This window comes from Danio rerio, chromosome 19, assembly GCF_052040795.2.
Source record: "Danio rerio strain M-AB ecotype USA chromosome 19, GRCz13ab, whole genome shotgun sequence".
Classification (NCBI taxonomy): domain Eukaryota; kingdom Metazoa; phylum Chordata; class Actinopteri; order Cypriniformes; family Danionidae; genus Danio; species Danio rerio.
Genome location: NC_141039.2, coordinates 48,181,441 through 48,194,875, shown reverse-complemented (window position 1 = coordinate 48,194,875; position 13,435 = coordinate 48,181,441). Strand labels below are relative to the sequence as shown.

Genomic DNA, 13,435 nt, shown 5'->3' with positions numbered 1-13,435 from the left:
AACCTTTCTGTTTTGATGAATGATTTGACTGGGCGATTTCTCTATGTTTATTTTTATAATATTAATAAACATTATTTTCTCAGACAAAAAAAAAAAAAAAAAAACAGGACACGTCAAAAACATAACTTTAAAAGAGAGAAAAAAAGTACTGTAACCTTCTAAAATAATTTAAATGCATTTAAAAGTCCATATGCGGTCCCTCTACTCCCATACAGTCCTCTGGAAAATAAAAAAGCTTCAGACCACTAACCAAATCCCAGCACTAAAATAAGTTATCATCCCCTAACCTTTCTTCAACTAGTGATTTAAATGAAATACGCGAGTGTTGGTGTGTGTGTGTGCGTGTGTGTGTGTGCGCATTGCTTACATATGTGCCTACTGTTGAGCACATGCCGTCAGTGTGTTTTATTGTATCTCTGGAAGCGTTCAGTGTCTCCTACACACACACACACAGCAGCCTTTTCTAAATCTGACACATGATGAGTCTGGCTGTTAACATGGACAGAGGAAAGGCTACACCGAAACACAGTGTTGGCGCTAACTTCAGCAGCATGCAATATGTCTTGCAGAACGAAAGCACGGGACTAAAAATATTTCGCTGACGTCCACTTCATGGCATGATATCTCAATGCGAAATAAACAACATTGAGTTTGCTTCTCGGGTTTCATATTTAAGACAGTTTGATCACGCTGGCGGAGAGATGACCGAGGAGCTCCCAAAATATGATTTCTGCTTTTTTTAATCATTAAAAGAGTCTGAATTGGGTTTAGTGGTGTGCCGCTTTGGGGCTCCCCAAATGAGTTCATGGAAACATGCGATGTAATTTATGATTTTGGTGGACGCATGTGTTCTGCGTGCTTTTCTAATGCATTTTTTGGGGGGTTACTTTTTCTCTACATGCAATTGCCTTGTCTTTTAACTGTAATATTATCAGTTAATGAACAATTGTTAAGTGTTTTTTGTTTCTTTACAGTTGTGAATTGCATTATAGGGTGCTGATCGCTGCTTTGTTGACTTTTAAAGGTGAAAACTCAGCTCTGCAGTTTAGCAAGGTGACTTTTATTGACATTTTAGTAGTCTGAAATAACATAAGAAATAATACATAGACAGGCTATCTGTGGGGTCTTAAAAAGTCTTAAAATGCCTTAAATTTTAGTCTTAAATTGACTGAAATATTGTGTTTTGTGTCTTAATTTATTTTAAACAGGCCTTAATTTTCCTTATTTCCTTATTAACCCAACATAATCGGTCTGACATCCCTTCAATCACCATCAATCCATCTTAATAACTTAATAGAACGATATCTGTCACTGGGGTGGTACCTTTTATAAAGGTGCACATTTGTACCTAAAGAGTTCATATTAATACCTCAAGGGTACATATTAGCACCTAAAAGTACAAAAGTGTACCTCTTCAAATTTTTAGGTACAAATATTTAAAGTACAAATATGGACCTTTTTAGTACAAATGTGTATCTTTTGAAAAGTTAGCACCCCAGTGACAGCTCTTGTATCTTTATATATATATATATATATATATATATATATATATATATATATATATATATATATATATATAAAAATTTATATTTAAGCTTTTTTTTATTGCGAAGAGATACAGTTTACAATAGCTATTAGACATTTTACAGCAATTTCTCCAAAATGAAATTCCCAAATGAGGGAAAGAAAACTAAAAACAATTCCACAGTTTCTTGTGTTAACAACAGAGCAATATATTCCTTTACATTATCTACCATTCATGCAAAAACTCTTTACAGAAGTAAGGGGGAGTAGACATAATGTTTATAAATAGGCATGAAACTTAAGGGTTTATAACAGAAACGCATTAGGTTGAATAGAAGTTATATTCCAAAAGCCAACAGATATATATAGTTTTAAAAAGTTGAAGGCAGCAAGAATAAATTTCAATATGTGCTTCATGCATTTTGGTTCATATTTTTTTTAAATAAAATCAAAACTCTACTCTTGATCAAATTACTCCAGAGTGTATTTTGTATTCACTTTAGAGTGTGTATTTTGTTTTTTTTATGTAATTGTCTCCACAATAAATATACTTTTACCAATGCTAAACTTGTCATTTAAGAAAAAAAAAATATATATATATATATGTTGAAAAAAAGTGTGCAAATAGTTTTCATGTTTTGACACATTCAATTATGCAGCTAAGATTTTTTTGTCTGCGGCAAGCTGTTAGATATAACTGGTGTTTTAGTTCTGTAAGTCTAAAATTTAATTCATAATGGCCTTAAAAGGGTCTTAAGTCTTAATTTTGACTTGAAACCTGCAAAAATCCTGACAAATAAGTATGTAAAAAAAAAAAAGTGCAGTTTACAAGGCTTTTGTAGCGTAATTTACAACAGAAACACAGACAATAAATCACTGCAAACTTTAACAAATGTTCATAAAAGTCACTTTTTGGCAATTTTGAAGGTTGATAGTTGTTGGAAGAAAGATTAACCTTTCATAATGCAATTCAAAAGCTTAAATAAACATGGTAAAATTAAAAATGAAACTCAGAAAATGTGGAAAACTTCATTTATAGACATTCTTTACAATGTACCTGTGGAAGAAAAAAAAGTTTTTACACAAGGTTTACACTGTAAAAAAGTATCAAATATTTTATTTTAATAACTTATTTTACTAATTTAGTCAGGTTTCAACAATTTTTTAAAGCTATATAAAGAATTTAAGACAGAAAGAATGCTTTTGAAGTGAATTTTCATGCATTTCTAAGTTTCTAAAATTGCACATTTTAATTATTTTCACTTATTTTAATGAGCTAATCAGGCTTGAACTCAATTTTTTAAGTTATACAAACTTAATATTTGTAGTCAGTTTGTGTGATGCAAGTTCAACTAAAACATTGAAAGTAGCAAGAAATAAATTCAATATGTGCTTCTTGCATTTTGGTACATAATTTTAAAAATAAAATCAAAACTCGACTCTTGATCAAATTACTGCAGAGGGTATTTTGTATTCACTTTAGAGAGAGAGAGAGAGAGAGAGAGAGAGAGAGAGAGAGTGTGTGTGTGTGTGTGTGTTGTATGTTTGACAACAAGTGGTTGGTTCATCTTGAACTCGTTAATGTGGACAGGACTAGTAATTACAGAGCGTTGGACTTACGGTTTCTGGTTTGTCACGGATGAGAACAGACGCTAACACTCCCCATTCAGTGTCTGCATCAATTACATTTACTAAAGTGATCTCATGTACACAGAAAGCATATTAAATTCTGTCAAAAACAATACTGTAATGTAATAAATACTCCCATAAATATGGGTAAATACTGTAATACTTTTTTATGTTACCTAAATTCATTTAAAGAAGTTAATCATGTTTTAAGTGTGCTTTTTTGTCATACAAACTGGAGATAAATAGAAAAGTTAATTTGATTTTATTTAACATTATAGGAATTATTAGACCTCCTGAATTTTTAGCCCCCTGTTTTTTTTTTAATACATTTCTGTTTAACGGAGATCAGATTTTTTTCAACACATTTCTAATCATATTAGTTTTAATAACTCATTTCTAATAACTGATTTATTTTATCTTTGCCATGATGACAGTAAATAATATTAGACTAGATATTCTTCAAGACACTTCTATACAGCTTAAAGTGGCATTTAAAGGCTTAACTAGGTTAATTAGGTTAATTAGGCAGGTTAGGGTAATTAGGCAAGTCATTGTATAATGATGGTTTGTTCTGTAGACTATTGAAAACAAATATAGCTTAATGGGGCTAATAATATTGTCCTTAAATGGTGCTTAAATAATTAAAAACTGCTTTTATTCTAGCCGAAATAAAACAAAAAAGACTTTCTCCAGAAGAAAAAATATTATCAGGCATACTGTGAACATTTCCTTGCTCAGTGAAACATCATTTAACAAAATTATTAATACTTATTAACAATTAAACATAACAAAAATAAATAAATTAAAATCAAAGGGGGCTAATAATTCTGACTTCAACTGTTCATTCATAAAAACAAAACAAATTTGTTACATAGATATTTAAATTTATATATAATCGGTGTCGTATATATGTATATATTATATATAGGCGGTTCATTCCACTGTGGCGACCCCTGACGAATAAAGAGACTAAGCCGAAGGAAAATGAATGAATGACATATTATATATAAACAGTGGGTACGGAAAGTATTCAGACCTAAAAATGGCTGTCCACCAACAATTACCATCCACCCTGACAGAACTGGAGAGGATCTGCAAGGAGGAACGGCAGAGGATTCCCTAATCCTGGTGTGAATAACTTGTCGTATCCCTCCCAAAAAGACTTACGGCTGTATAAGATCAAAAGCGTTCTTCTGCTAAATACTGAGCAAAGGGTTTGAATACTTAGGACCGTGTGATAACTTAGTTTTTCTTTTTTAATAAATCAGCAACAGTTATGTGTTTTTCTGTCAATATGTGGAGCTGTGTGTGCAACATTGAGGAACTAAATTAACTTAAATGATTTTAGCAAATGGCTGCAGTGAAAAATGTAAGTGAAAAATGTAAGAGGGTCTGAATTCTTTCTGTACCCTGTGTATATCCGGCCACTTTATTAGGTACACCTGTCCAATTTCTAAAGCAAATGTCTAATCAGCCAAACACTTGGCAGCAACTCAATGCATTAAGGCATGTAGCCACGGTCAAGACGATCTGCTGCAGTTCAAACTGAGCATCAGAATGGGGAAGAAAGGAGATTTAAGTGACTGAACGTGGCACGGTTGTTGGTGCCAGTCAGGCTGGTCTAGGTATTTCAGAAATTACTGATCTACTAGTATTTTTACGCACAACCATCTCTAGGGTTTACAGAGAATGGTCTGAAAAAAGCAAATATCCAGTGAGCGGCAGTTCTGTGGGAGTAAATGACTTGTTGATGCCAGAGGTCAGAGGAGAATGGCCAGACTGGTTCCAGCTGATAGAGAGACAACAGTAACTCAAATAAGCACTCGTTACAACAGAGGTCTGCAGAAGAGCATCTCCGAACACACAACACGTCCAACCTTGAGGCGGATGGGCTACAGCAGCAGAAGAGCACACCGGGTGCCGCTCCTGTCAGCTAAAAAGGCTCAGGCTCACCAAAATTGGACAATAGAAGATTGGAGAAACGTTGCCTGGTCTGATGAGTCTCCATTTCTGCTGACACATTCAGATGGTCGGGTCAGAATTTGGGATCAACAACATGAAAGCATGGATCCATCCTGCCTTGTATCAGCGGTTCAGGCTGGTGGTGGTGGTGTAATGGTGTGGGGGAGATTTTCTTGGCACACTTTGGCCTCATTAGTATCAATTGAGCATCGTGTCAACTCCACAGCCTACCTGAGTATTGCTGCTGACCATGTCCATCCCTTTATGAGCACAGTGTCTCCATCTTCTGATGGCTACTTCCAGCAGGATAACACACCATGTCATAAAGCCTGAATCATCTCAGACTGGTTTGTTGAACATGACAATGAGTTCACTATACTCAAATGGTCTCCACAGTCACCAGAGCTCAATCCAATAGAGCACCTTTGGGATGTGGTGGAATGGGAGATTGACTTCATGGACTTGCAGCCGACAAATCTGCAGCAACTGTGTGATGCTATCATGTCAATATGGAGCAAAATCTCTGAGGAATGTTTCCAGTACCTTATTGAATCTCTGCCACGAAGGATTAAGGCAGTTCTAAAAGCAAAAAGGGTCCAACCTGGTACTAGTGAGGTGTACCTAATAAAGTGGCCGGTGAGTGTATATAGACTCTGCACACCTATATTATGTCCAAACAATTGCGGTTAAAGTTAATCTTTTAACCTATGCCCAGTACTTATTACAGTACTTGGATATACTTCAGTTGCCTTCAGTGTAAGATAAAATTGTAATACCAAAAACGTTATGCTATTTTTTTTGTCAACTGCTATGCATCTTTTCAAAATAAGATCAAATCAAATCACTTTTTATTGTCACATCATCAGCAGCACGTGTATGATGAGTGTAAAGCTTGGGTGCTGGCTCCAGACAAAATACAACATACTCCCAAAAAACAAAACAGTTAGCAATGTTGACTGTAATACATAGACATTAAAGGTGCACACATATTCTGACTGTTGGTGGGAAACTGTTGTAGGCAATATCGTTGCATGCAGAATAATTCTACAAAAGTCATTGACTATAGACGGAGAGCATTATGTCACACCACAGGACACGCAAAACTTCCCAAAAGCGTTTGATGTCATCAGAACCTCAACATCATGCACTGCTTTGTGTTCTGCTAATTATTCCACACTGAAATCACCACCTGTCAGTAAATGCTCACAGAATGACAGAGCGTTTCATTTCACTTATTTGGTTTCAGTTCTACTTTACTGAACAAGCTTTGAATAAACAAATATGTCCCTGAAAATCAAACTGAAATGCATTCATATATTTATGAACATGCACAATATCTAAAATGTTCTGGTTTTCATTTATTTGTAATTATTACGTTCTCTCAAATGTTTGCCAGAGGGTTGTTCCATACACATTATTATTATTATTATTTTTAGTTTTTTATTTTATTAATAACCCAGGAGAGATTGGCAGCAATAAGACTGACAGAAAGTAGTCATCTACATCATGTCACACCAACTCGCTCGCAAAATTCAGCTGCGACTTCTAATTTAAGCCCATGCAGTTAAAGAAAATGTTTGTCAAGGTTTCAAAAAAGAACTGTACAAAGATCATTTTATTTAGCGCTTAAAACAGGACTGCCATCAATATAATGCTACAGATTCTAGCCTTCATTATTTTGTATTATTTATTTTTTTTGTTTTGTGTGGAGGAGATAGCTAGATAGACAGACAGACAGACAGATAGACAGACAGACAGACAGACGGGTTGGTGGATAGATAGATGAATGGATGGATAGACAGACACGTGGGTGGATAGATGGATGGACATTTTACAGTTTAAAGTACTGATTAACAGTTTATTGTAGATTTTAATCGCAGAAATATTTCCTAAAATCTGTAGTGGCCACAATAAGACATCTATTTTTGTACACAATACTGTATTTATGTATTTAAACATTTGACTATTTGTTTTAATAATAATCTTGTTCATTAATAAAGGGACTAAGCAGAAAAGAAAATGAATGAATGAATAATCTTATGTAGACATTTGAGTTATGACTTTTTCCCATTTAATATCTTCCGGTTAAATAAAGATGTGAGAGAATAAAATGTGTTTTCGTTAGTCAGAATTGTGAATATAAACTCTACATTTTGAGACTCTTAGAAATAAAAACTGAATTATGACTTATAAACTCAAAAAATCTTTAATAGTTTTCTTGCAAGTTATACCTGTAATTCTGAGGGGAAAAAAGAAGTTGGGATTACATGAAGTAAAGTCAGAGTAATAGTATATAAATTCAGGGTCAAACTTTAAGTTAAGGTACAATTCTTGCTATAAAACAGACTTTAAATGAAGTACTAATTTGCTGCTTAATATGTATAGTTGGGTTTGGGTATAGGAATGTAGAATAAGATCATATAAGTGCCATTTACAGCCAATATCTTGATAATAAGCATGTAATACGCCAGTAATTAATAGTGGGAATCAGTATAAACTAAAGTGCTACCAAATTCAGAATTGTGAGATATAAACTCAACATACCCTCTCATGTTTTTGCACTTAAGAGTTTATATCTTGCATTTTAAAAATTGACATAAGTGTTTGCTCATAATTTTGTCTGTATTGTACATAATTTAAAGTTTAAACTTTGTCTAAATAATTTTTTCCCTTTAAAATTGTTAGATATAAACTTATGAGAAAACAAGTCCAAACTGTGAGACAGAGAAATTGCAAGAAAATAATTCAGAATTTTATTACAATTTTTTCTTTGTCATTCTCTCTGTATTAATTTTAAATACAATTTCAAGTTTAAACATTCTCGAAATATTTTCTTTCTTTTAAAATCGTGAAAGATAAACTTGCTAGAAAACAAGTCAAAACTTTGAGACAAACTAGTAATTGGATTTTTTTTTCAGTGTTGTTTTCTCTGTATTAATTTTGAAAACAATTTCAAGTTTGATTTTTCTAAAATAAAATTAGCTCTAAAACTAAGATATAAATGCAAGAATACAAGTTAAAATATAGATATACTTAGTACTAAAAGCTTGCAAGAAAATAAATCACAATTGCATGCTTTTTCCAAGTTTAAGCTTGCTCTAAATATTTTTTCCTTTAAAATGTGAGAGATAAACTTGCAAAACACAGACTATAGTAGTTGCAAGAAAATAAATCAGAATTGTATGTTTTTTTCCAAGTTTAAGCTTGCTCTAAATATACATTTACATTTACATTCAGTCATTTAGCTGATCCTTTTATCCAAAGCGACTTAAAAATGAGGACAAGGAAGCAATTTACACAACTATAAGAGCAACAATGAATAAGTGCTGTAGGCAAGTTTCAGGTGTGTAAAGTCTAAGAAGGAAAGCATTAGTAGTTTATTATTTTTATTTATTTATTAATTTATTTTTTGTAGTTAGTGGAGGAGTCAGAGAGGGAGTTGCATATTAGTAAGGAAAGTGGAGACTATATAGAAATTGTAAAAGATCAACTTTAAAGATATAAACTAGTATTTACATGTAAATAAATCAGAATTGTATTTTTTTTCAAGTTTTAGCTTGCTCTAAATATTTTTTCCCTTTAAAATTGTGAGAGATAAACTTGCAAGATATAAACTACTAATTGCATGAAAATAAATCCCAATTGCATGCTTTTTCCAAGGTTCAGCTTGTTCTAAATATACTTTTTTCCCTTTAAAACTGTGAGAGATAAACGTTCAAGATATAAACTAGTAATTGCATGAAAATAAATCAGAATTGCATGCTTTTTCAAGTTTCAGCTTGCTCTAAATATACTTTTTTCTTTAAAATTGTGAGAGATCAACTTGCAAGACACAAACTAGTAATTGCAAGAAAATAAATACTAATTTTATGCTTTTTCCAAGTTTCAGCTTGCTCTAAATATTTTTTATTCTCCTTTAAAACTGAGACAAACTTGCATGACAAAAACTAGTAATTGCATGAAAATAAACCCGAATTTAATGCATTTTCATTGATTGTTTTCTTTGTATTGTGAGTTGCAACGTAGGGCTTGTGCGAAAAACTAATTACCTTTTCATTCACCGGCGGAAACGTGTTTTTTTTTTTCCTTTTTTTCAGAACAGAAGTGCGAAGCCACCAGCTGAGAAGCAAAGCTGTGAGTTTCTATGGCGAAGCTGCAGAGCGGCTGGAGCTGGAGCTCTTTTAGCGGTCACTGTCCCTTTAAGAGTGCGCGCTCTAGGGTGGCGCTTTCCTCCGCAAGGGCTTCTTGATATTAATAGTGTTGGTGTCTTGAAACTGACGTAATGCTTGGAGTCTGAGGTCCTGACAAGCGATAACATTTCTGATAAAGAACTGAGATCACTGCAAAAACCAGCCTCCTTTTTTCCACCCCAGACTCAGGCGTTTTTTTTACTATCAAACACAGTCTCCCAAGATTTCACGTGTACAGGAGCAATTCGCAATCTTACATCCCCATAAAAAAGAAATCATTGCCCGAGATCAACAAACAAACAACACAAAGACGCTCCATGGCTCACGCCAAAGCTCCACCATCTTTCAGACTGCAAAGACTATTGCAATTTAATCAACAGGTAAGGAGAAAGCGAATCAATGAGCATTGCGATCACGGCAGAAGAACGATGTGCGTTTTAGCCTGTAGTTCCTGATGTCTTTTAGGGGTGAATGTTATGTAATGTTGAGAGAAGGGCGAAGGGATTTGCTGCTGCTGAATCAGTTGAGTGCTGCTACTTTGCAAATGCAAAAAAAATAGGAGCGGATTTCGGCGTGCCATTCGCGAAATTGTCGCCAGTTTAAATCGTAGCTCCCAGTAGTTTTTCTTAGAGGTGTTTTGCTCTCCTTCCCATTTCTCTTCAGCCATTTCACGCCGTGTTGCAACGCGTTTTGCGCAAGATATTATCCAGAATGTAGTAATAATGTAAGCCGCGACCGGGGCGCATTGTTTACGTGTAAACCGGCGCGCTAAAGTAGCTAATGGCTTCCCAACTCAAGTTCTACAAAGTTTCACCAAGTGTGTAGGCTACTGTTTTTTTGCGTAAATGATGATGCTTCGAGCTGAATGGCGCTTTCCACACAAACTTCGAAAACTTTCCGTAACTGATGTACGATAAGAAAACGCGTAGGCATGGCAACGCGCTGAACGTTACACTTCATTTTCCACACACAAAGAAGTTCGCAGTTGTTTACATGACAGTCCGCGGATCCTAACAGGCTTTTTAATCGACATTTTGCGGTTTTTGTTGTGGAAAGATGTGCTCTTCGAGGCGATGGAGACGCGCGGCACGTTTCTGAGGAAAACTTTGTGAATAGCGGTAACTGACTGTGGGTATTTTCCTCATTTGGATGTTTCTTTGTTAACCTGTAAAAGTTAACTCGTGGGAAACAGTTTTCAGTATTTGCTTTAGCGTCTTTGTGGGCAACTTTCGCACTTAGGTGTGTTTTTGGGGGGCTGTAGTTCACAAAGTTTCTTGTGGCGTGACCATAGTGGCGTGATGGAGCTTATCACTCTCTCCCTTTCTCTAAAACAAAACTTTCTCGACTGAAGGAATTTAAATAACGTTAAGTCTGTTTTAATCCGCTAATATGAAGGCATGTGTGTGGATTGTGTACATTTTCTATTGACACATAGTCGTTTTCTTCTTATCGTTTGCTTTCTGATGTTATCAGTCAGACAGTAGGAACATATTTGATATGTGTTTAGTAGATATTCGTTGTGTATGTCGTAAGTAACTTGTATTTTGACTCCTCAGTTCTGCAACTGTGGTTATGTTTCCAGTTAATTTGGTTTTACAGTCACTTTCACATTAGATGTCATTAGTATCTTCAAGTGGGTGGAAACAAGTATTTATCTCAAAGCTGATAAAATCACCCACACTTCACTAGAGCGTAACCTGTGTCTGATTGTTGAAGATATGAAATCCCATGTTGGTTCCAGTAGATGAGTTTGCGATGTTTCCTGTAAACCCTGAAAGTTGCCACACTCGGGCAGTCTGGAAATGATATGTTCTTTTTTTCTTACTGAAATAGTTTGTCAGTAAAAGTTTCTTAATGACAAAGCCCGTGCAGGCAAATGCAGGTCATCATATAGAGAAACTCCCAACTGTAAACAAAGTTTCACATACAGTCAACAGGGAACCTCAGCTCTGTCATCATCACGCGTCTACAGTTTTCCACTTGCATTTTATTTTTATATTCTCCAAGGACTTAATTTACTTCAACTATTGTGATTTTGCTTAGATCAGAAGATGAAATCTCCATCTGCTCGTAATATTATTTAATTTCTTGTGCATCGTAAACATTCATTCAAAATTAATTTTATTTAGCGCTCCCATTTGCTTCTCAGTCGACACAGAAGAATAAGATCCACATGAGTTGTCTGATAAGGCGCGTTTGAAGTGATTGAAAAGCTTGAGGTGTATTTGAAATGTAAATGACTCCACATCTGTGAGCTCTTTGGAGAGAGGCAATAGATCAGCGCTGTATAGTCAGGAACTTTACGGCTGACAAATGAATTTGGGCCTTGGTGGAGGGAGAAAGCAGCAGTGGGGGTCTTCCATTTGTTCTTGGTGGCTTCTGAGTTTGCACAACTTCTTTTTAGGCTAACTTCTTGCCACACAGAGATTTGCCACTCGTGTCCCCGCAGCAGATTCATGTGGCGTTGGTGCTGCTGAATGGAGAAAATAAATTGCAGGGGACAATTTTCTTTCTTTCTGTTTTTTTAAAAGACGGAGATAGAGAATGGATCGCATTAAGATATTAAACCCAGGTGTTTGCTTGCAAAGAACACATTGTAACTAGACTTCAAAACATTAACTTTTCTTGCTTGTTAGAAATTGTACTCAAACCAGATGATGCTTTTTCTAATTTGTTGCAACACAAACACACTTATAAAAACTTTTGTTCTTTGCAAATTAACTTTATAATTTTTTATCATAGTTAAACTTAAATTAAATTGATATATATATATATATATATATATATATATATATATATATATATATATTTTATTTATTTACTTATTTATTTTTTATTTTTTTAATTGTCATTTTTGGGAACTGCATATTAATATTTTCCACTCGCTATATGCAAAGAGACAAGTCTGCAGACTCCCATCACTGCTCGTGTTTTGAAATGACGCATCAGTGACTTTATAGAAATTCCTTTTTGTTTAGTGTTTTTGTGGTTAGAAATCTCCAAACACGGGAGACGGGAAACTTTTAGAATTGTCTTTTGTAGCCGCCAGATGAAATGCCAAGGTTTACACAGAGACAGCTCTTAATAATTGGTACCCTTAAAAGCTTTTCTACCATATATTTGATTTAGCCTGCATATGAATAGCCAGTCTTTTTCCCTCCGGATTTTCTAGAATAAAAGAGCTGCGGTTCACAGAGGTCGTCCCTTGTCTCGTCATATGCTTTTCATCCTGTTTTTAGCTGTGTTTTGAAGTCACTAAATGGCTCTGGATGTGTGCTATAGACGTGCTATGGTGAGTTATACCAGTCATGTTCTAGTTTTTTTTGCTAAACTTTCATGCAATGTGAGTAGTTTTGATGATAAATGGCTTAACTAGGAAAGTGTATTTTTGTGTGTGTGAGTGAAGTCACTCGGGGCGGTTTATGAAACTAACATTGGGCTAATCTGAATTAAGAGATTTGAGTTTATGTGTTTCTTTTGTTAGAAGAAATCTTGCTCTCTTTACCTTTTTTTTCTCACACCCTGTGTGAGAACGAAACACGCAGACCTTTGACCTGTGCTGTCGATAGGCATGGGATGATAACTGTTTTCAAGGTATACCGCAGTTTGGAACGGTCACGGTTTTAAAACCGCCAACATTTTCTGCTGTACCGTTCCTAAGATATATGTGTAAGATTTTTTTTGGACAACAATATCTTCAGCAGAAAAAAAATATCCAAAGACGCCTTTTTAAATTATAAAAAAAATCAGTGTTTTGTACTGAAATCAGAAGTCTATAATTAAATTTAATTATTTAGCCTTACATGTTTACTGCACCAAAAATCTTACAAAAAATAAAATATATTTTTTTCAAAGGGGAAAAAAAGTTTTTGTTTTTTACCAAGAGATTTAAAAAGAACAGTAATCATAATACCCTAAAACCATGATATTGAAATCTGAGATTATCATACCATCAGAATCTTATGCCTAGCTGTCGAAGCAACCTCCTTTATCCTGCAAAGAAAGCTTGAGCTTCAATGTATATTTATTAGTATTTTATTTCAAGGGCATATTTTTTTAAAAGTCACAGCTGAAGAGCGTTTAAAAACTCTCCCAGATAAGAGACGGTTTGGGTCTGTGACTCTGTCAGA

General features: G+C 34.6%; 1 protein-coding gene across 4 annotated transcripts in view; it reads left to right on the top strand.

Annotated features, from left to right (window-relative positions):
* Positions 1-9,394: 9,394 nt before the first annotated feature.
* The window catches only part of trps1 (trichorhinophalangeal syndrome I), a 262,736-nt gene continuing 258,695 nt past the window's right edge, over positions 9,395-13,435 (top strand). For 2 of the 4 annotated variants that reach the window (XR_015516252.2, NM_001177934.1), the window contains 1 exon segment: positions 9,395-9,685. The gene's annotated coding sequence lies outside the window, so the exon portion shown is untranslated. 4 annotated transcript variants of the gene reach the window in all.